Source organism: Phoca vitulina, unplaced genomic scaffold, assembly GCF_004348235.1.
Source record: "Phoca vitulina isolate PV1807 unplaced genomic scaffold, GSC_HSeal_1.0 scaffold11, whole genome shotgun sequence".
NCBI classification, from domain to species: Eukaryota; Metazoa; Chordata; class Mammalia; order Carnivora; family Phocidae; genus Phoca; species Phoca vitulina.
The window spans coordinates 46,170,042-46,192,315 of NW_022589714.1; the positions used below are offsets into that span (position 1 = coordinate 46,170,042).

Genomic DNA, 22,274 nt, shown 5'->3' on the forward strand with positions numbered 1-22,274 from the left:
CCCTGCCGGGGTTGTGGATTCTTGCCAACAGTCTTTTTCCCTCGCAGGAAAGTTCCACTTCTCCCTGGCTTTACCGCGATGTGACTGACATACAACACCGTGTAACTCTGAGGTGACAACATCTAACACTTCCTTCAATTCTGGTGGCCCTGCCACTTCTCGGGCTCTTACGGGAAGCCTGGGCTGATGCTGGTGACCTATTGTCTCTCTCGTGGAGGAGCCTAGTGGTGACCACCGTTCTTGGCTTCTTCCTCTGGTCCCTCCCCATGACGTCAATCCGCATTTTCTACTCAAGTGTTTGCTCCGAAGTTTTATAGAGATGCACAGAAAGCACATACAGTTCCAGAGCAAGGGCTTGATACCTCTAGACTATCCAGCATCAGGTGGTACATGCAAAGGCGCTCCTGGCGCAGAAAGAGTCTGGGGAACGGCCCGTCCCTCCTCCGCTGGCTTGGCCACTCGGTGGGACTTCTGAACTAAGCTGCCACGGGGTACGGCTCTAAGATGTGGGTGAGGAGTTTAAAGGATGTGGTTCTGAAATCAGAATGTGCCTATGTAAAAAAGATTTTAATCATGAACTTGCTTTTTGAAAAATTCCCAAATCCTTGTAAGTGAATTGCTGATGTGGGGAGGGGTGGGGGTGGCATCCGAAGGAGGGTGCGGCCCTGCCTTTGGGCAGTCCTCAGGGAGGGGTGCGATGAGAGGCATGCCCACTGGAGACCGTGGGGGACAGGGTGGCGCTGGGGAATTCTGCTTGGGAGGTTCCAGAGAGAGTGCCCCTAGGAAGGATCATAGAGGCTTCTGCTCTGTTTTCCCCTTTTTTTGGGGGGCCTGGAGGGGTGGCGGGGCTGTGGGCTTCCGGCTCACGGTGAGTTGAGGGTAGGTCGCGGGCTGACTGCAGAGGCCCGTCCCTGGGGGAGGGCGAAGGGGTCCCTGAGTTACGTGCTTGGGTCAGCCTTGCTCCCAAGGCGGGAAAATAGAGCAGGACTGGGGCTGACACCCTCGTGAGGGTGAGGAGAGAGCTTTTGGGAACAGGGAGGGGCCGTCCTGTGTCCGACCCATGATGACCTACGGGAGGAAACTCCCAACAGCACCAACCGCACACACCCCACTTCATGGGGCAGCTGAAGCTGGGAGGGAAACACATTATTTAGAGCCAGTCCACAGGGAGCCCTCAAGCGTTCACTCAGCACACTACCACACCGCGCCCCCTGCCGGGGTTTCCTGCTCCACTTCCCAGGGGCTTGGCTGGCCGCTAACGCCCAGGACTAGGCCTGGGATAAACTGTTCATTAAAACCGTGCCCTTTCCGGGGCGCCTGGGTGGCTCAGTCGTTAAGCGTCTGCCTTCGGCTCAGGTCATGGTCCCAGGGTCCTGGGATCGAGCCCCGCATCGGGCTCCCTGCTCAGCGGGAAGCCTGCTTCTCCCTCTCCCACTCCCCCTGCTTGTGTTCCCTCTCTCGCTGTGTCTCTCTCTGTCAAATAAATAAATAAAATCTTAAAAAAAAAAACAAACAAAAACCGTGCCCTTTTCTTGGAACTGAAGTGAAACCGAAAGGAGGAGTGGTGAAAGGAACACCTGGCCTGGGCCAGGGCTCGGCGGGGCAGGGGGCACATTTCCGTCGGGGGCAACTGAGGGGGCAACTGAGCCCCGGGGCTTCACCACCCACAACAGAAGGAAGGCTGGGCTGGGAGCCGGAGCCCATTTCAGTGCTTTAGGGGGCTGAGCGTAATCCAGCACTTAGCTCAGGCGGGGCTGCACTGGCCCACTGAGCTCCCAAACGTCTCTGCTTTTGCTCAGTTGCATGAACGCCGTGTGGCCCTGCTGACGGGCGACGCCTTCTCCGGGCAGTTGTAAAGGCCTTTGATGATAATAAACGATGCGATTGGGTAATAAACATAATGAAAACATGCACTTTGGTACACAGACTCTTTTAGGATATGATGTCCACGGCGCAAAACACTTGGAGAGAGTTGGTTTTTTTTTTTTATTGTTGTTGCTTTTGTGTAGGGGTGTTTCAGGGAGGCTCATGCGGAACTGAACTGGGAAGTTCAGTTGTTGTTTTTTTTTTTTACTTCCGGGCAAAGACAATTCAAGGTCACTCCCAAATGCAAAGACAAGCAGAATGAAGAAATGAGGCTCCTCCTGCCAGGTGGCTTCTCAGTTTGTCGTCCCAGGAATCTGGAATGAAGTTTAGGAGGGCTGCATCCCCTCCAATCCCAGGGACAGGCCTTAGCAAGCCCTGAGTCCCGTTAATAAATCCTCCCTTTAACAGTGGCCTCTCTGGAGCCTGCTGGTGCCTGGCCGGGCGCAGAGGCCGCGCCAAGCTCTCACAAACTAATGCAGGTCCTTGTGACACTGTTAGGGCATCTATTCTGTCTTCACTGCCCAGGATTCTGGGGACACTCGGGCTGTGGGCTTCTCCCCTTGAAAGGCCTGCAGTTTAAAAATATGTCCACCAGGTGGCGCAAAGCCTCCTTTTCGTGCGGCTGTTGGAGCCCACTGTCTGCGGACAGTGTCTGTTCTGTGTGGGGGCGAGTCGGCCTTCTCTTACTAGGATGTGAATACAAATCTCCAACCCAGGCATACCCGGTAAGTAGACATCCAGCCCCTGCTTAAACACCTCCGGGGACGGGGAGCTCACCACCTCTGGGGGTAGGGTAAGTAGCCGGATGGGGGTGGGGGGGAGGGGTGAAATTGAGGGCACCAAAAAAGCCACCTGTTCAGTGATAATGTCACCCTTCCTTTCCCAACCCTCAGGCCGCTGGCTCTTTGTTACGAATAATTTATTATCTCCATCTCTTATCACCTTATCCCTGAGTGGTTTATCAAGTTTCTGAACAGCGGCTCAGACAAGATCTTTCACAGTCTGGGACACAGGCCAGGGGCATGTCAAAAGCCTCTCTCCCTGCACCCCACGCCCATCCCCAGACCTGGATTAGGAATCCGAAGAGAGACTACCTGAGTTCCCTCGTGGCTTTAGTGAAGTCAGCCTTCTGGGCCTCAGTTTCCACATCTGTAAAGTGACTAGCAGCATCCTTTACCCTGCTTGCCACATTAAGTTGTTGAGAAATTGCTGATGAAATGATGCATTTGTTTATTTAACAGATATTTATTGAGCACCTACTATAAGGTAGGCACTGTTCTGGAAACTAGGGAAGATTTAAGTAAACAAGAAATAGTGCATCTGATGTCAGGTGGTGTGGTAAGTGCCTTGAAGGAAGATACAATGGAGTCAAGTGACATGGCTGGGGGGAGGGGGAGATTCTAAATTGAGCTGTCAGAGATGTGATAAGCATGTGAAAGCAGGAGCGAGTCATCTTCACTGACAGCCATTTCCCCCTGTAGTCTGTCTGTCTCCCTTCTCTTTGGCCTGTAGTTCCCACCGTGAAAGTGAGATAGACACCGTTTCTGAGTATTGAGATAGACAGTTGTTAGTTTCTGTTACGTGCAATCAGACGCAATCCTAGTAGATATGAATGATGCAGGCGGAAAGGCTGGGAGGAGAAGACCAAACTGACCCAGAGCTACTCCTCTCTAGTCCCCTCTTTTCCCCATGGGGGAACCACAAACTAAGGCCGATGAGATCATAAATTCTCCTGAACAGGCTTCAACTCACCAGGTCAGGCCCATCTACACATCTCAACTCAAGAAAGCACTGTGTGTTGTTGAAAGTTCTCTGGCTGGAAAGCCCCAGAGTTCTAAATGTGGCTCTTGAAATCCCAGCAATTCTTATCAGGAGATTTCCCTTCAGTCACAGACTCCGGCTAGTGACATGCTCAGGTTCCCAACCTGTGATCTGGGATGAATCTGCCTGTCAGATTATCAGGGAGCAGATGTCTGGGGGTGGCTGCACCTGGTGAGTAAATCTCCAGAGAGATTCTGAAGCAGCTGACAAAGCACCTTTCTCCCAACCATCCCTTATGAGGATCACGATCGGACTCTGTTTTCGGGACGGGACAACTTCAGATCAGAGATATCAAGGGGAGCCCGAGGGTCTGGGAACCTGGCTTTCATTCAGGGCCCTTTCCAAGCTTTGGAACAGACCATCCCAACTCCAGCCTCACACAAACTCTAAAGTGATTTGCAATGAAGTTATGTTTTCCTGGCTGAAGTGTCAGTAATTCACCAAACCGGGTCTCGATCAGCCACAAAAAGAGAAAAGGACCTTAGACAAAGCAGAAGATCTGAACTAGAGCCAGCAGCAGAAGGTCCCCAAAGAAATAGCAGAAACGAAAGCTTGGCGGCTCAACCTCATCTTTACTTTCAGCCAGATGAAGTGCCTTTCTGATAATGCAAGGTCATTCATTTGACTTTGTAGTGCACTGGACATGCCCAGATCAAAATCCAGTTCATAGGTTAGATGGGGCAGGGGAGGAGACATCCATCATTTCTGCCCACATTCCATTGCCAGAACTCAGGCAGGCGGCATATAGATGTGTTCCTTAGCTCCTTCTGAATGCCTTTCCACCCTTATTCATTCCATTCTCCAGCCTTCCTTATCCTGCTCCGTGGCTAGGAGGCTGACCCGTATGGATGGCACCAATGGCTCCTTTGTCCTCTGCTTGTAGTTGGGTTGGGTCAAGGAAGCCACTGGAAGGAAAACTGGAGAATGTGGTCTAGGTCTGTGTTTCTCCCGATCCCTCCTTGACTGGGGACTTTCCCCCAGTCCCAAGCAGGTCCATAGGTTGGCTATGTTTTTCTACTAAAGGCCACGTTTCTGTCACTGCCCTCTCCATACGGTCACTCCCTTCAAGTTTTGTTCCTGTTCCTTCCACTTGTCCTTTTAGACTGAGGGATGGTAACCACTGCCCATTGGCAGCCCCAGGAAACCGCACCAACATTTGCTGTTTTCCCTACACCTTGTGTGCATCCTTGTAAATGGTCTCGTTATTTAACCTTCCACAATTGTCCAGTGCAGGTGGAAGGGACTCTTTGGTGGACAGTTGTCTCTGCCCCATCCACTCTGACCTCTATGCTTCTTGGCTTTTCTGCATGGGCTATCAAGGGCTAATGCCTCTTTCCTGCACCCCAGCTTCCTCATCTGTAAAATGAGTGGGCTGAGCAGGAAATCTATTCAACTGACATTTGGTAGCCCCTCCAGCTGCAAATGGCATCTTGGCTGTCCCGAGCTACTTGGCTCCTTGCCTATGAACTCAAATGCAGGTTTCTCCTTCGGGCTCCAAAATAAAAGTAATCTCATAATGTACCACCTGCCACATATCTTCTCCTAACTTCCTCTTGTAGATTCAATTGTGCCTTTCCCCAAGCCCCGTCAAATTCACCTCTTGAAGCCCTAAGCCCCAGTACCTCGGAATGTGACTATATTTGGAGATAGAGCCTTTAAAGAGGTAATTAAAGTAAAATGAGGCTATTAAGGTGGGCCCTAATCCAATCTGACTGGTGTCTTTCCAAGAAGAGGAGATTAGGACACACAGAGAGACACCAGGAATGTGTGCACACAGGGCAGAGATCCTGTGAGGACACAGCGAGAAGGCAGCCGTCTGTAAGTCTGTGGTACTTGGTGACGGCAGATCTTAGAAAACGAATACATGTCCTACCTTGGCTTCTAGCCCTTGAAGGCTTCTCTGTGTTATGGCTCAATACTTTGATAACTTAACCTGCGATGATGATTCAGTGGAGGTCAGACAGTCCCTCAAATTTCCCTCAATAACACATCTCTACTTGAAGCATGACTCTTCATAAGACAACGCCCCAAAGAGATTGGCAATGAGATAATGCAGGTTAGCCGAGCACCTCTCTTGTCATCCTCCTGGTAATAACTGGTTTTGCTTCTGGGAACAGCTTCTCTCCTGCTCCATCACAGTCTCCTGCCCCTGATAATGGGGAAAGGCCTGCAACCCAAGTGGGGCCATTGAGAGAAGCTCATTCCCCTGACCACAGTGATTGTTCCAGAGAAGGCATGTGACCCAGGACAGGCCAATCAGAGTCCTTCCCTGGCATTTTTCTGACTGGAGCTGGCAGGGAGGTTACCCCCAAGCTGTTGGTGATCACGCCCTCCGCCATGATGATATGACAGAGAAGCAGGAAGGTGAGGGGAAGTCCTGACTGGGCCTGCTGTCCATTTCCAATCCGTGGGAGTTCTGAGCTGTCCTGATCCCTGAAGATCTTCCTTCAATTCTTTGACAACCCCGATAGCTTCCTAACAAATCTCCTTTCACTTAAGTTGGTTTGAGTTGGGGTTTCTGTCTTATACAATTAAGAACGCTCTGACTCTATTTTGAGGAGGTACAGTCCTTCCCAAAAAATGTTTGGCATTCTTCAAGTTTGCTCCCAGGCCTGCCACTGCTCCCTCTCCTAGAAGGTAGTTCCCTATCACCAGAGGTTTTCGGGCAGAGAGGGGGTGTCCTTTGTCTGGGTTGAATCAGAGGGAATTGCTGCTTTGGAGCTCAGGAGGTTTAACTGGGTGGCATCAAATATTCTCAGTAAAAGTCACTGATTCCATTGTGTACGGTCTCCTCCTGCCAGGGATTAGAGAGGCCCACTGTTTGAACACAGCTCTACTTTTCTCTCAAACTCATACATTGAGAGTTTATGAGCATCAGTGTAATATACTCTATTAATAAAAATGGAAGAAAAAGCCCATATCATCATCTCAACAGACACAGAAGAATCATTTGGCAAAATCGAACACTCTTTCATGATAAACATACTCATATCTTGGAATAGAATTGAACCTCTCCAACCTGATAAAGGTCATTTATGAAAACCTTGCTGCTATATCACACTTAATGGTAAAAGATTAGATGCTTTCCGCCTAATGTCAGGAGATTCTAGCCAGGGAAATTAGTCAAGAAAAAGAAATAAAAGACATTCACATTGGAAAGGGAGAAGTAAAACTATGTCTGTTCATAGATGATATGATATTGTATACTGAAAAGGCCCAAGGAAAAAAATCGATTAGAATGAATAAGTGAGTTGAACAAGGTTGTAGGATATGAGACCAATCCATAAAAGTCAGCTGTATTTCTATACACTAACAATGAACAGTCTGAAAATGAAATTTGAAAGCAATCCTATTTACAGTAGCATCAGAAAGAATAAAATACTTAGGATTATATTCACAAAACTACAAATCATTCCTGAAAGAAATTAAAGAGGCTCTAAATACATGGGCAGGCATTCCATGTTCCTGGATCGGAAGACTTACTATGTTAAGATGGCAGTACTCCTCTAATTGACCTACAGATCCAGTGCAATCCCTCTGAAAATTCCAACTTTTTTTTTTTACAGAAACGGATAAGCTGATATTAATATTTATATGGAACTGCAAGAGACCCTGAATAGCCAAAACGATAGCCAAAGTAATCTTGAAAAGAAAAACAAAGTTGGGGGACCCATGTTTCCCAATTTAAAACTTACTACAAAGCTACAGTAACCAGAACAGTGTGTACTGGCATAAGATAGACATGTAGATCAGTGAAATAAGATTGAGAATCCTGAAATAAATCCACACATCAATGACAATTGATTGTTGATAAGGGTGCCAAGACTATTTAGTGGGGAAAGAATAGGTTCCTCAACAAATGGCATTGAGACAACTGGGTAGCCACATGCAAAAAAAATGAGGCTGTAACCTTATCTCACACCAATGTACAAAATTTAACACCAAATTCAACTCAATACAAAAATTAACTCAAAATGAATCAAAGACATACATATAAGAGCTAAAACTATAAAACCTTTGGAAGAAAACATAGGAGTAAATCTTCATGACTTGGATTAGGTAACAGTTTCTTTTTTTGTTTTAAGATTTTATTTATCTATTGTCAGAGAGAGAGAGAGAGTGCACAAGCAGAGGGAGCTGCAGGCAGAGGGAGAAGCAGGCTCCCTGCTGAGCAAGGAGCCCGATGTGGGATTTGATCCCAGGACCTTGGGGATCATGACCTGAGCAGAAGACAGATGCTTAACTGACTGAGCCACCCAGGCATCCCTAGGTAACAGTTTCTTAAATGAGACCCCAAAAGTACAGCAAGAAAAGAAAAAGAAATAGATAAAATGGACTTTATCAAAATAAGAAGACAGCACAGAAAATGGGAGAAAATATTTCCAAATTATATATCTGACAAGGGATTTATACCCAGGAAATATGAAGAACTCTACAAACCAATAATAAAAAGACAAATAACCCAACCAAAAATGGCAAAAAGACTTGAAGAGACAATGAACAATTACCAAAAAAGATGTATGAATGGCCAATAAGCACATGAGAAGATGTTCAACATCATCCATCATTAGGGAAACACAGACCAAACCACAATGAGGTACTATCTCACGCCTACTAGGATGGTCATAATAGACAAGATGGACGGTAACAAGCGTGTGGAGAAACTGGAACCCTCAGACATTGCTGGTGGGAATGTGAAATGGCGAGGCTGCGATGGAGACCAGTTTCACCATTTCTCAAAAAGATAAAATAGATTTACTATATGATCCAGCAATTCCATTCCTAAGTACATACCCAAGAGAATTGAAAATATAGGTCCACATAAAAATTCATACACAAATGTTCATTGTAGCATGATTCATAATAGCCAGAAAGTAAAACCAACCCAAGTGTCCATCAACTGATGAATGGATAAACAATATGTGGTATATCTATACAATGGAATATTATTTGGCCATAAGAAGGAATAAAGTTCGGATTATATCATCCCACTTACCTGCAATGCCTGGCAAGGCAAATCAATAGAGACAAACAGTAGATGAGTGGTTTCCAGGGCCTAGAGGGATGAGGAAGTGGGAATGACTGCTAATGGGAATGGGATTTCTTTTCAGTGTTGAAAATGTTCTGGAATCCGGTAGTGGTAATTGATGCACAACTCTGGATGTACTACAAACTATGGCATGTGAATTAGATCTTAATAAAGGTGTGATTAAAGAAAAAAGTGCTTATGAGCAAATAGACCTCTGTGTGGAGTGGCAGCTTCCCCAAAGACAACAGCAGGTCAGAAGTACTTTCCTAGGTCCCTAAGAGTGGGACACAGCATAAGGATTAAAACCCAGGCTTTGAATCCCCATGGTTGTGGGCTTAAACACTCCTTCCACCTCTTATGAGTTGTAGAGTGTTGGGAAATGGTTTCTCTGAGCCTCTCATCTGTAACGTGAGAATAATTCTTACTTTCTAGGCTTCTTAGGAGGATTATCTGCTTGGTAGCTTAGAGTGTTCAATAAATGATAGCTATTATTATTATTATTATTATTATTATTATTATTATTATTTTCTCTTGGACAGAGGGGGAAGAGATCCCTGGAAGGAAACTTTGGCCTTGGATGAAAGGTGGAAAGAAGAGGCCCGGCTGAAAGAAGTAGACAAACAGATTTTAGGTTGTAGCTAGGACTAGAGGGACACGGAGGACCCTCTCCAGGAACGGGGGGCAGGACGGTGATTGGAGAGGGAAAGAGTAGAGATACTCAGCCTCCCAGTACTGTCGCCAAGTAGGTTAATGCTAGGAGGCCGATCTGGTGTTTTGTCACATTCTAGTGCTGCAACTTTCCAAACCTTTACTCTTGGGAAGGGGCAAGGAGTTGCTTGTGGATACCCAATTGTCTCAATACAGTCTCACTGTAGATCCTAGGCATGAACATCAAAATCAGCCCAGGTTCCCTTGATTCTGCAAACAATGAACAGCAATAGCTGGCCCGTTAGGACTACATCTTTAGTGGGGCTGAATGTTTTCTTCTCATCAATATTTGATTCTTGTGCAATAACAGATGATTTTTATTTTGTTCTTTGGCCTTTTTTGTACTTTTCAAATTTTCTACAGGGATAAAGGTTTTGTTGTTGTTGTTTTGTTTTTGTTTTTGTTTTACTAAAACGCTATTAGGAAATTCATAATAAGCATGACTTATGACAGCATTGCCTTTTGTCCATGCTTTTCCTTCTTGGATCTTGCCTGGCTCCATCAAGATTAGTATTTGTGAGCTGTATCAGTCAGGGTTCAGCTGGGGGAAAGAGAAACTACACCAGCTGATTGTAGCAGGAACCGAATCAGGGGCTTACCAAGTTGGTGGAAGGGTTGGAGGAGTGGGTTCTGAGTTGTGGCCCCCAGGAATGATCTGGAACACCGCCATGAGACCTATGATCCAGACATCAAGGGCCATCCTTGTTCCATGAAGGGGTGTCCGCAATGCTGGAATGCTGTTGAAAAATACAGTTTCTCTTGACCTTGCTTGTCCCCATAAGAAGACACCCCATCTCACCTGCTCCTCCCAAATCTTGGGCCCCAGCCTCTAATGGTCAGATCCTCATTCACGTCCAAAAATCTAGGGGCAAAGGAGGGTGAGAAGTGTACTTTTCAGTTTTTTAGCCTGTGAGGTAAAGGACGGGACTCTGGCAGGAGGCTGGGATGGACATGAATGGGGTCAATCCATCCAGACCAGCCTCCGTATATCAAGATTTTGACATTTCTTTTGGCTCGAAACTTAACTGAGTTAAACAACTGATGATACCCACCCCCCTTCTCTCTCTGTCTCTCTCTGGCTGTGTAAAATTTATCTTTGCAGTGTGAAATGACTTTTTCCTGTGTGTGGAGTCTATACATTTACCTCTGAAACCCTTGAAACCAGGAGAAGCAGTTTCCTGCGATGAGTCCTTGCATCTGACTTCAAGTGCTCTGAGTTTGGCCGCTGCTGAAATGAAATCCACTTTTTCTACAGGAAGTGCGAAACTCCTGTGCATTACAGGAAGTAAGAGCTTCCACATATTCTCTTGAGAATAATGAACACTTCCCGGAGGAAACAATATAACTTAATAAGGTTTTTTTCAATAAAGAACCAACTGCTTAAGAACACACTCAGAGGGAAAAAGCGTTTGAGAAGATGCTTCACTTCACGAATAATTAAAAGCAAATCAAAAACAAGAGTGGCTCATCAGATCAATAACAAGGAACAGGCTCGAGTATCTACTCGGGTCCGGTACTTTTGCTGTGAGCGACTTTGCCGTAGACATCTTTGCTGCAAACATTTTTTGTCACATAACTAATTGGCCATAAGGCGATTTTGCCATACAAGATAAAATAACTGGTTGACGTTTGGTTTCATTTCTCCATTGACAAAGTTCCCATTTTTATGTTATATAAATCGCTAGCCCTCATAATGGTTTAGACAGTGTTGAATAGAGGTGGTGATCTTAAACTAGTGGGTGATAACAACTATGTATATCTATTTTTTTTTTTAAGATTTTATTTATTTATTTGACAGAGAGAGACACAGCGAGAGAGGGAACACAAGCAGGGGGAGTGGGAGAGGGAGAAGCAGGCCTCCTGCTGAGCAGGGAGCCCGATGCGGGGCTCAATCCCAGGACCCTGGGATCATGACCTGAGCTGAAGGCAGACGCTTAATAGCTGAGCCACCCAGGCGCCCCTATGTGTATCTCTATTTGATAGAAAGTTCGGTGACAAAGCTTACTGGCAGTGTGACATAGCCTGTTGAGTAGACCGCCTACTATACTAGGCCAGAAAATGTTATCTTATCAGTTACAGAGATAACAAAGCTCAGTTATAAATGCTTTACAGCACTGGCATTTCTTCCACATTTCCCATAGAACTTGGAAATGTCTGTCAGCAGACAGGTGACAATATGCCAAGAGCGAACAAGGGTGTGGAAGGCTTTCACAATGCAACATGAAGCTCAGTGACAAATACGCATCCTACTATTTGGAAACGGATACCTCCCTTAATGAAAAGAAATTTTATTCTTTTAGGTTTGCATTTATTTTAATTTTATTTATTTATTTGAGAGACAGAGAGTGAGCGGGGAGAGGAGCAGAGCGGAAGGGAGACGGACAAGCAGACTCTGCACTGAGGGTAGGAGCCCGACCTTGAAATCACCACCTGAGCTGAAACCAAGAGTCAGATGCTTCACTGACTGAGCCACCCAGGTGCCCCTGAAAAGAAATTTTAATGTAAAAAAAAAAAAAAAAAAAGTGTGATGCAGGATGAGGAGATGAATCAACAGGCAAATAATTTTTAAAAAATGCATACTGTAGTCCCCCCTCATCTGGAGTTTTGCCTTCCGGAGTTTCGGTTCCGCCTGGTTGGTTTCATTTACCCTAGTCAGTCAACACTAGCAAAGGCAGATGATTCTCCTCCTACATCATCATGTCATCACAAGAGGAAAGGCGAGCACAGCACAGTAAGATGTTTTGAAAGAAAGGGAGAGAGAGACTGCATTTATATAACTTTTATTACAATATATTGTTATGTTTTATTATTAGCCTTTGTTGTTAATCTCTTACTGTGCCTAATTTATAAATTAAACTTCATCATAGGCATGTACATACAGGAAAAAACATAGCATATATAGGCGTCGGTGTGGTTTCAGGCAGCCACTGGGGGTCTTGGAATATACACCTTATGGATAAGGGGGAACTACTGTATTACTATGAATGAAAGACTTTGAAGACATGTGCTTAGGTACAATCCACAAAATAAAATCAATTATTTGTGCAGTGTTGCCATGAATCCACGCTCGACACCTTGAATGAATTCAAATGTTTTGTATTTCCCAATATTTTTAATTCCATTATTCATTTTTCATGTTTCCTTACGTGCTTTTAATGAATGTTCCTCTTTCGTTTTTCGTGATTTCGGTTTTTACGACAAATTGCCTTATGGCGATTCTATTAATTTTTTCATATCTCATTATTATTTTAAAATGTCCCTTTTTACTTTGCATTATTTTATCTTTTATGGCAAAATTGCCTTCAGTCAATAGTTATACAGTGAAAGACGCTTGCGGTAGAGATGTCTATGGCAAAGATGTTTACGGCTGAAGTTACCTGGACCTGTGTCCCCTCTGAGTGTGGGTGCAGAGAACAGCCTCTCTCAGCAACCACAACTGGTGCAGTAAAAAGGCGCAAAGTTTGGGAAGGAAATTTGGCAGGGCCTACAAAAAACTGAACATTGGGACCTCTGGGTGGCTCAGTCGGTTAAAGGTTTGCCTTTGGCTCAGATCATGATCCCAGGGTCCCAGAATCGAGTCCCGCATGGAGCTCCCTTCTCAGCGGGGAGCTTGCTTCTCCCTCTGCCCCTGCCACTCCCTCTGCTTGTTCTCTCTCTCTCTCTGATAAAGAAATAAATAAAATCTTAAAAAAAAAAAACCCCAAACAAAAACACACAGGAAAAAAAAACCAAAAAAAAAAAAAAAAAACCTGAATATCTCCCTTGGGACCCAGCCATTCTGTTTCTGAGAAAACACCTTTCAGAAATGTTTTCATATACGAACAAAAACATATTTATAGAAATCATCTTTGAAACATGGGGTTACAATTACAGAAATTTGGGAAAAGCCCAAATTTTCCATTGGATCAATAAATCCAATGGAATACTATTTTGTTCTGCAGGATACTTGATATAAATTCTATCAAGGAGTGAGACTGAAAGCATGACTTCCTCTAAGAAGTCACGAGGATTTTACTTACCTCTCAGGGTTCCCCAGTGAGGAAGGAAAGGTTGAACTTGGATGTCTTAATTGTCAAACACCTTGGGTTTAAAAGAGGGAGGGGTGTTACCTTGGAGAGGGAAACAGTGACCTAGCTGCCGACAGACAGACAGACAGACCGCTGGTTTCGGTCCGCCTCCACATCCCTGCCTGTGTAGGTTGGGGTGGGAGGGGGGCAGGTAAGTTCCACTCCAGCTTTTGAAAATTTCAAGGAGAAAGGTCATCAGCTGAAGGCTGAGAAGCTAGTGTGGGTAAAATGCAATATTCTTCTAAATATTCTAAAATGCATGGGGAATACAGGGACATTGCTGAACTCCCCTCCTTCAATATTCATATTGACTGTCTCTTGGAGTTTTGAACCTTGCTCTCACTCGTTGAAAAAAAAAAAAAGAAACCCTTTGAGGCTTGGAAGGAAGAAGGGAGTCTCCCCTGCTCTTTGGCCCCAACCTCCCTTAAGGTACTGTTTATTGTGGAATCCCACCACCAAAGGAACATAAGAGAGGCGAGTCATGGAACAGTATATACTGAATGGTCCCATCCATGAACATAAGAATAACAATATGTAATGCTATGCTATTTTCCATATTAAAAAAAAAAAAGATCTCAGAAAGGCTTATTCAAAACAATGGCTATGTCCAAGTGTGGGGGTGTTATGTGGCCTCTGGTGTTTTAAGTCACACACAGACACGTATTATTCTTGAAGGAAGCTGCTCTGTTTCCAGCCAAGTTGCCCACAGGCTTGCCGGCTCGTTTTGATAAGATAAGACCTTCAAAGTCTGTCCTGGACTGCTTATTTTCCTGTTCTCTGGTGGGAGCAGAGAGATCTTACTTTTCAATGGAGGAACAGTCACCTGTTAGTGCAAGGGCCTGCCTCTTCCCCGAAACACGCCTCCTTCCAACTTGGGCCTAGTACCCAAGATCCTGATAGCTGATCACATTCCCCAGGGAATTCCAGAGTGCTCAGAAAGACTTGGCCCTCAAGTATCACCTTGTGGGTGACATCTGCAGGTGAAAACCTGGGCCTCCCTTGGACTTACTGGGAAGGTCAGAGCTGCCGAGGAACCTTCTGTCACCAAGAGCAGAAAGACCTGTGAGTAATGCTTTGCCTTGGCTTCAGTATCTTTGATATTGGTTTTACATTTTTTATTTCAACATCAATCATTTTCTCTTGTAATTAATTTTATTTGCTTATTTTTCAGGGCCATGAAGGGACCGCTTTAGAAGTGGCGGGATGTGGCAGTGTCATCTGCCCGGGATGCACACTTCTGCTGGACCACTCAAGGTGCTTCTTGTTCTAGCAGGAAGGGGAATATTCCAGTGGGTTCCTGCTTCGGAGGGGGAGATTGTTGGGCAGCTGAACCCTGAGCCTGGATGAGAGTGTGCTGGGTGGGGGTGCCAGAACCTGGAGACCCAGACTGCTGAACAGCTGGGTGTGAAAGAGAGCATACCACAAACTTGGGGGCTCGGCACCGCAGAAATGCATTCTTCCATAAGAGGCCAAAGATCCAGAATCCAGGTTTCATCAGGATTGGTTCTCTCTGGAGGCTCCAAGGGACATCGGTTCCATGCCTTTCTCCCAGTTTCTGGTGGTCGCCAGCAACCCTTGGCATTCCTGGGTCTGTAGATGCCTCACTCTGATCTCTGCCTCTGTCTTACATGGCTCTCTTTCTTCTGCATGCCTCCATGAGTCTCAAATCTCTCTGTCTTTCTAAGGACATCTGCCATGGGATATAGGGCCCACTCTAAATCCAGGATGATCTCATCTTGAGGTCTTTAACTTAATTACATCTGTAAAGACTTTTTTCTGAATAAGGTCACATCCCCATGTTTCAAAGGGTTAGGGCTTGGTCATATCCTCTTGGGGGTCATTATTCAACCCACTACAAAGAGGGTCCCAGCGAGAGCGAAGACACTGCTGCTCTCATTGCCCTTTGGGCTACCACAGTTGGTCACGGCATGTTGCAAATCTCTCTCTGTCTAATAATTTGCATGATCTCATATTTGCAAAAGTTTCCAGCTCCTGGAACCTAAATTGCAGCCTTTCAGCCAGTTCAGACCTGGCTGGAAGATGGGTATAACGGGGCCCTTTTGCAGAAGACACTGGAGTGCTCAATGGAAGGGGAAATAGAGGGACACTTTGGGGCAGGTGATCAGTTCCTGAGGAGCAAGGTTCTTCTTGAAACTCCTCCTCTTCTCTGCTTGTTGTCACTCCCTGGCCTTGTGTTGGTGGGCACCCCCCTCCCCCATCCCTGCAACCCTCCCAGATAGGAAGGCTTGATTTGGGTTTGTTCAGTGTTTGGAGAGCTAGAGCCACTGCGTGGCATTCTGTTTGGGAGCTGTATCATGACAGAGAAGGTCTGGCCTGCGGCTTGAGTTTCTTGGTGAAACTGAGAGAACCAAGGTGACATGTCTGAGACCCCATGTGGACAGGAAGGAAGCTTCCATAGGGCGCAGGAACTTGGAAGCTGTCACTGAGTAAGATACTCCAGGAATCCTCCCCTCACACCCTCTTTACCAAAGGGGGTAGCCATTTTTTAAAAAAGATTTTATTTATTTATTAGAGAGAGAGAGAGTGAGTGAGCACGAATGGGGGCAGAGGCTGAGCGTGGAGCCTGATGCAGGGCTCCATCTCAGGACCCTGAGATCATGACCTGAGCTGAAACCAAGAGTGGGATGCCCAACTGACTAGCCACCTAGGCACCCCTGGGGGGATAGCCATTTCTATAATTCGCCTGGTGGGGAACAAAGCCAGGAAAATACTGTTAACTAATTTTCAAAAATGGAGTAGATAAATAATACATAGGTACTGTAGAAAACTGGGAACATTTGGCAAAAATAAATAAATAAATAAATGAATAAATAAGTAAATATCACCTATAATTCCATTCCAAATGAAAGTCATTTAAAGTATTTAGGTGATTATATTTCCATTTTTAAAAACACATGTGTATGCTTGAATATCATTTAGATTCTTCTGCACGTGCAATTTTATATCCCGAGTTTTCTACTTAATGTGCCATAACATATACAAATGAAAATAAACTCTGTATACAAAGTGTAGTTGTATATTAACAGTGACGTTAAACATGTATTTTGTGTTTACTGATTACTTTTAAATTTGCATTTATTTTTGCATTCCTTTATAAAATAAATAGAGTAACCCTTTGCCTGTAGTATTTGTTGCAAATAATTATTCCTAGTTTGGTTGTTTGCCTGTTAACCTCTGATAGTGTTTTTGATTTGCAGAAGTTTATGATTTTGACTAAGTCAAATCTATCATTTTTTCCTTATATGACTCTTCTCATTATGTTTTTTTTTTTTTTCTTAAAGTATACTAGGTCCAACGTGGAACTTGAAATCACCACCCTGAGATCAAGAGTCGCATACTCTACGGACTGAACCAGCCAGGTGCCCCTCATTATGGGTTTTATTCTTACAAAGCCCTTCACCCAAATTAAGTTATGTACTTATTTTTTTAGCTTTTTAAAGTAGTGTTATTTTTACATATAATGCTTTAATGCATCTGCAAATTATTTTATACTACAGTATAAAGTGTGGATCTAAACGGGTCCTCCCCACCTTCTAGCTAATGTCTTCAATACCATTTGCTGTATAACCCACCTCTTCTTGTTGGTTTGTGAGCTTTGTTTCTCATACACAAAATTCACATATAGTTTGGAATGGTTTCAGAGCTATTTTTTTCTGATTGATTGTTCATTGATTCTTGTTGACACAGCCTTCTTTTACTTCTTTAGCTTTATAATACATTTCATATCCGGCAGAGAAAATGTCCCTTCTTTATCTCAATTATTTTTATCTTCCAAAAATATTATGTAACCTTACCTGTCAATTTTTCTAGGAAAATATAGCCAGAGAAAATTTGCCAGTTTTTATATTCAAATTCTGTCAAATTCTTTTGAATTTTAATCGAAACTATGATGAACTACGAATTACCAGCAGAGAATTAAAGTTGTTTTTTTTTTATATATATAAGCTTTCCTTTCAAGAATGTGGATGTTTCTGTATTTTCTCAAATCTTTTATACTGCTTGTAGACCTCATACATTTCTTCTTCAGGACAGAGTATTCTCTCTTTTTTAAGATTTTATTTATTTATTTGAGAAAGAGAGAGAAAGCATGAGCAGGGAGGAGGGGCAGAGGGAGAGGGAGAAGCAGACTCCCCGCTGAGCAAGGAGCCTGATGTGGGGCTTGATCCCAGGATCCTGGGATCATGACCTGAGCCAAAGGCAGATGCTTCACCGACTGAGCCACCCAGGCACCTCTGGACAGAGTATTCTCAAATTGCTTTATGGCTGCCAAATTTCCTGCCATCACACCTTCTACCTGGTTATATAGAAATAAAGTAAATAGGGCGCCTGGGTGGCTCAGTTGGTTAAGCGACTGCCTTCGGCTCAGGTCATGATCCTGGAGTCCCTGGATCGAGTCCCACATCGGGCTTCCTGCTCGGCAGGGAGTCTGCTTCATCCTCTGACCCTATCCCCTCTCAGGTGTTCTCTCTCTCTCATTCTCTCTCAAATAAATAAATAAAATCTTTAAAAAAAAAAAAAGAAATAAAGTAAATAGTAAATAGAAAATATTGTAAATAACAGTAAATAGAAAAACTGGACCTTTTGTGGTATTTATTTTTCATGCAGGCTCTTTTGTATTATTAATTCTAAAAACTTTCAACTGATCCCAATTTTCTGGCTTTGTAATTATATTTCTACCAGTGATAGTACTATTGCCTATCTAGATTTATTTCATGAAAGAATTTCAATCTAAAATGGAATCAAAGGATACAAAGTGGAGAATCTCACACATGTATCCTCAGAAAAATAGAACTTAAGAACGAAGAGACTGATTTCCATCAAATGCCTGACTTACAGAAGACAAGACTTATCTCCTGATCAATGAATATCTGCCAAGAATCTTTCCCTATCCTCAAGCCAATGAACCCATTGTTTGGACTCTGGCTGGACTTCCCCACTATGTGCTCCTCGATTGTAAAGACAGCCCACCCCAAACCCAGCAGACTCCCCTATAGCTTGCTAAAGCTTGTGTTTCTGGCATTGCAGTTCCTCTGCTATTCCTAAATAAACTCAAATTTCTAATAATTTGAGCTTGCCTCAGTTTACCCCCTTATTTAGGTTAACATTCAATGGTGTCAGAAGTGAGATCGGAAAGAGACAACCTGCCTTACCCCCCGCAGGGAAGAGGAGCCTCAGAATCAAACAAGTCGCCTGAACTGAGCCCCTTGAGCTCAGTGCTTTCATGAGTGACATTCTACTTCCGGTTTTATGAGTTTCCTGTTGAATTTCAAGCTCCCTCCTTTTGGTTGAGCTTTCTGACTTTTTCTGGGATTTGGATAAGGACAGATTGTCCTTCTGGTAAGTACTCTTTTGGTTTCTGAATTTAGAATGCACTTGGTTTCTGAATTTAGAATGTGCTTGGTTTATGAATTAGAATGTGCTTGGTTTAGATTTAAACTTGTGAATTTTCCTGAGAGCAAGACTAAAACCAAAGCCGATGGCATGGTTGAGCACCTGGATGCTGCTAGGGCACTTGCCACCTTTCTAAGAGAGACAACCATCTCTGAAGCACAAGACTACTGTGTAAAGATAAGGTGATCACAGACGAGGGAGTTTCATATTAGGTCACTCGCCACCAGCAAGAAAATTCTGTGCAACAAGGGAGACCTGGTCACAGGTCAGATAAATAGGGCAGAAGCCGTCTGTCAGGAAAAAGGAGTATCCTGAGAAAGGCATGCTGTCAAACAAAACTGACATCTCAACCCCAAACATGTCCCCTTGGCTATCTAAGAATTTTTTTTTTTTTCCTCTCAGGAACACTCCAAAAATGGGATCTTAGTCATCTAAATGCTTTAAGAATGGCCCCCTCCTTGGCAACTGTGGTTGGTTTTATGTTAAAGAAATTATGGTCTCTCCTCATATGCATGGACCAATCTTACTGAAGACAACTTAGAACAATGACCATTATGAGGAATGTTCTAATTAGATAAGATCGTTTATTTAAAAAATGCACTCGGAAGCAAGGATGACCAGATCAAACAAACAGAATGGGACACCTATTTTAATCGGTATGTAGAAGCCTCCAAAAGGCTTCAAATTTCCAAAATAGTTTTGTTGAAATATTCACTGCAGAAGGCTAATGAAGAATTAAAGGCATAAAAGTACGGCAAACAAAAGACCATGAGGCTGATGTCACTCCTACTGCCCCCACTACCCTCCTCTACGTAAGGACTCATTCTACTAGTCCTCTGTCTGATTGGTCTTTCCACTCTGAAGAGACTACATGACTGTAAACAAAAGTCCACTGTTGGTGGTCTTATAGATGCCCCCATGTCTATCCTCGAAGCCCCCTCCCAGGGTTGACAGGATCTGAGGAATTTTCTGGTAAACTGCTACCAGTGATTTCCTTGAACAGTCAAGGGAAATCTAAAACTAATGGAAAGTCTTGCCAATTTCTGGTAGATACCAGAGGTACATTCTGTGCTTTAAACCCTACTTGCTTTGGATCCTGCAGATGGGATCCTAGGAAAGTGGGCAGCCGCCAGCAAAGGGTGAGAATTCTCACCAGGGTCAGCTCTCCTGAATCTCTGTTCGCTGTGCTCAGGTGAGAGAGGAAGGTAAAATTTCACATCGTCTCTTCCTTTCCAAATCCAAATCCACTGGTTACGGATCCTCCCCCCGACCCCCGGGGTAGTGGTTACTTTCTTGTTTGTTTGTTTTGTGTCCTAAGAACTTGGCTTGGCAACCATTAGGTTGGGGGCCCCAAAATATGGCCGGACACAAATGTGTGTTGGCAGCCCATTTGCAGGCAAGGTCTATTGTCAGCCCCCCAGGGGACTTGCCTAATAAGTCTTTCTTTCATTTAGTTATGTTTGGGAGTGGCCCTGAATCTTTGGCAGGTATCATCTTTTGCAGTCTTTGCGGGGATGCCTCTTGGGTCCATGGTGTTGTTTAATACTCCCAGGAGTATTTACTATTTATCCTGGCTGAAACCTGACAAGATATTCGGGAAGATTTTTTAAGTAGCTCTGTGGTCAGAAGTTGGCTCAGTTGAAAAAAAAAAAAGAAAAAAAAAAAAAGAAAATTCTCTTTGTCGCAAAAAAATAAAATTTTAAAAAAAAAAAAAAAAAAAAAAAAAAGAAAATTCTCTCTCTCGCAAATAAATAAAATCTTAAAAAAAAAGAAAAAAGAAAAAAAAAGAAGTTGGCTCAGTTGGAAGCTGATAAAATCTGTCTCTATATGTATGTGTATATCTGTCTCTGTCTCTATACCTATCTGTGTATCCATCTACCTACCTATTTACCTTTTATGTAGACCTTTTATTTCTATCTCGGGTCTTAACGTGTTGGTCAGAAATACCAGGAACAATGTTCACCAATTATGAGATAATTGGCTTTATCTTTTATTCCTGTCTTCAACAGGAAGACCTCTGATATTTCACTATTGTGCAATGATGTTTGCAGATTTAAGAGATTTATGGTCTTCTTGTTTATTTTTGTTTTGTTTGTTTGTTTTGTTTTTTTTCCCTGGACCTCAGGTACAGTTCATGGTACATCATTTGCCTGTGCAAGGCCCCCTCTCGCATGTGTTATGTATGTGTTTATCCTGGGTGGCTTTCTCTCCCCAGCTGACCCTGCCGATATGTTGAATGTGTATCTTTTTTTTATTTTAATTTTTTATTGTTATGTTAATCACCATACATTACATCATTAGTTTTAGATGTAGTGTTCCATGATTCATTGTTTGCGTATAACACCCAGTGCTCCATGCAGAACGTGCCCTCTTTAATACCCATCACCAGGCTAACCCATCCTCCCACCCCCCTCCCCTCTAGAACCCTCAGTTTGTTTTTCAGAGTCCATCGTCTCTCAGGTTCATCTCCCCCTCCGATTTCCCCCCCTTCTGAATGTGTATCTTTTTATATGTATTCTTACAAACCCAGCATTGTTGTTTTTCCTGTTTATATTCCTTTATTTTATTTTATTTTATTTTATTTTATTTTATTTATTTGCCTGAGAGAGAGAAAGAGCGAGAGCATAGAGAGAGAGGGAGAAGCAGACTCCCCACTGAGCAGGGAGCCCAACGCGGAACCCGATCCCAGGACCCTGAGATCATGACCTGAGCCAAAGGTGGACGCTTAACCGACTGAGCCACCCAGGCACCCCATTTGGTTTTTTTTTTTTTTTTTTGAGAGAGGAAGAGAGAGAGAGCATGTGTGCAAGTGTGCATATGTGCATGTGCGAGAGAGAGTGAGGTGCGGCGAGCAGAGGGAGAGGGAGAGAGAGAATCTTAAGCAGGCTCCATGCCCAGCACAGAGCCAACGAGGGGCTCAATCTCATGACCCTGAGATCATGACCCCCGCTGCAATCAAGAGTCCCATGCTTAACCGACTGAGCCACTCAGGCGCCCTGCCTGTTTATCTTCTGAATTTACATAATGTTATTTGGTACATCTCATTCTGTTTCTCACTTTTTTCCAATAAATACTGCATGTTTAGGATCCCTCCACATTGCTATGAGTTTATCCAACCAGGCTTCTCATGTGTAAATAATTCTTCAGGGTGTCCCTCTTCTACATTTTATTTGTCCTTCTCCAGGATCCTTTAACTCTCCGTTACCACAAATGGTGCTTTGGTGGACTCCTCGTTCATGTGCCCTTAAAGAGCCGTGTGAAAACTTCTAGGAGTGGGGCGCCTGGGTGGCTCAGTTGGTTAAGCGACTGCCTTCGGCTCAGGTCATGATCCTGGAGTCCCTGGATCGAGTCCCGCATCGGGCTCCCTGCTC

The 22,274-nt window shown here is 44.1% G+C and overlaps 1 long non-coding RNA gene across 1 annotated transcript; it reads left to right on the forward strand.

Annotated features, from left to right (window-relative positions):
- Positions 1-2,531: 2,531 nt before the first annotated feature.
- LOC116635880 lies at positions 2,532-16,878 on the forward strand. Its single transcript, XR_004300222.1, has 3 exons — positions 2,532-2,591; positions 10,527-10,709; positions 16,794-16,878. It is a non-coding gene; the product is annotated as an uncharacterized LOC116635880 (long non-coding RNA).
- The last annotated feature ends 5,396 nt before the right edge of the window (positions 16,879-22,274 follow it).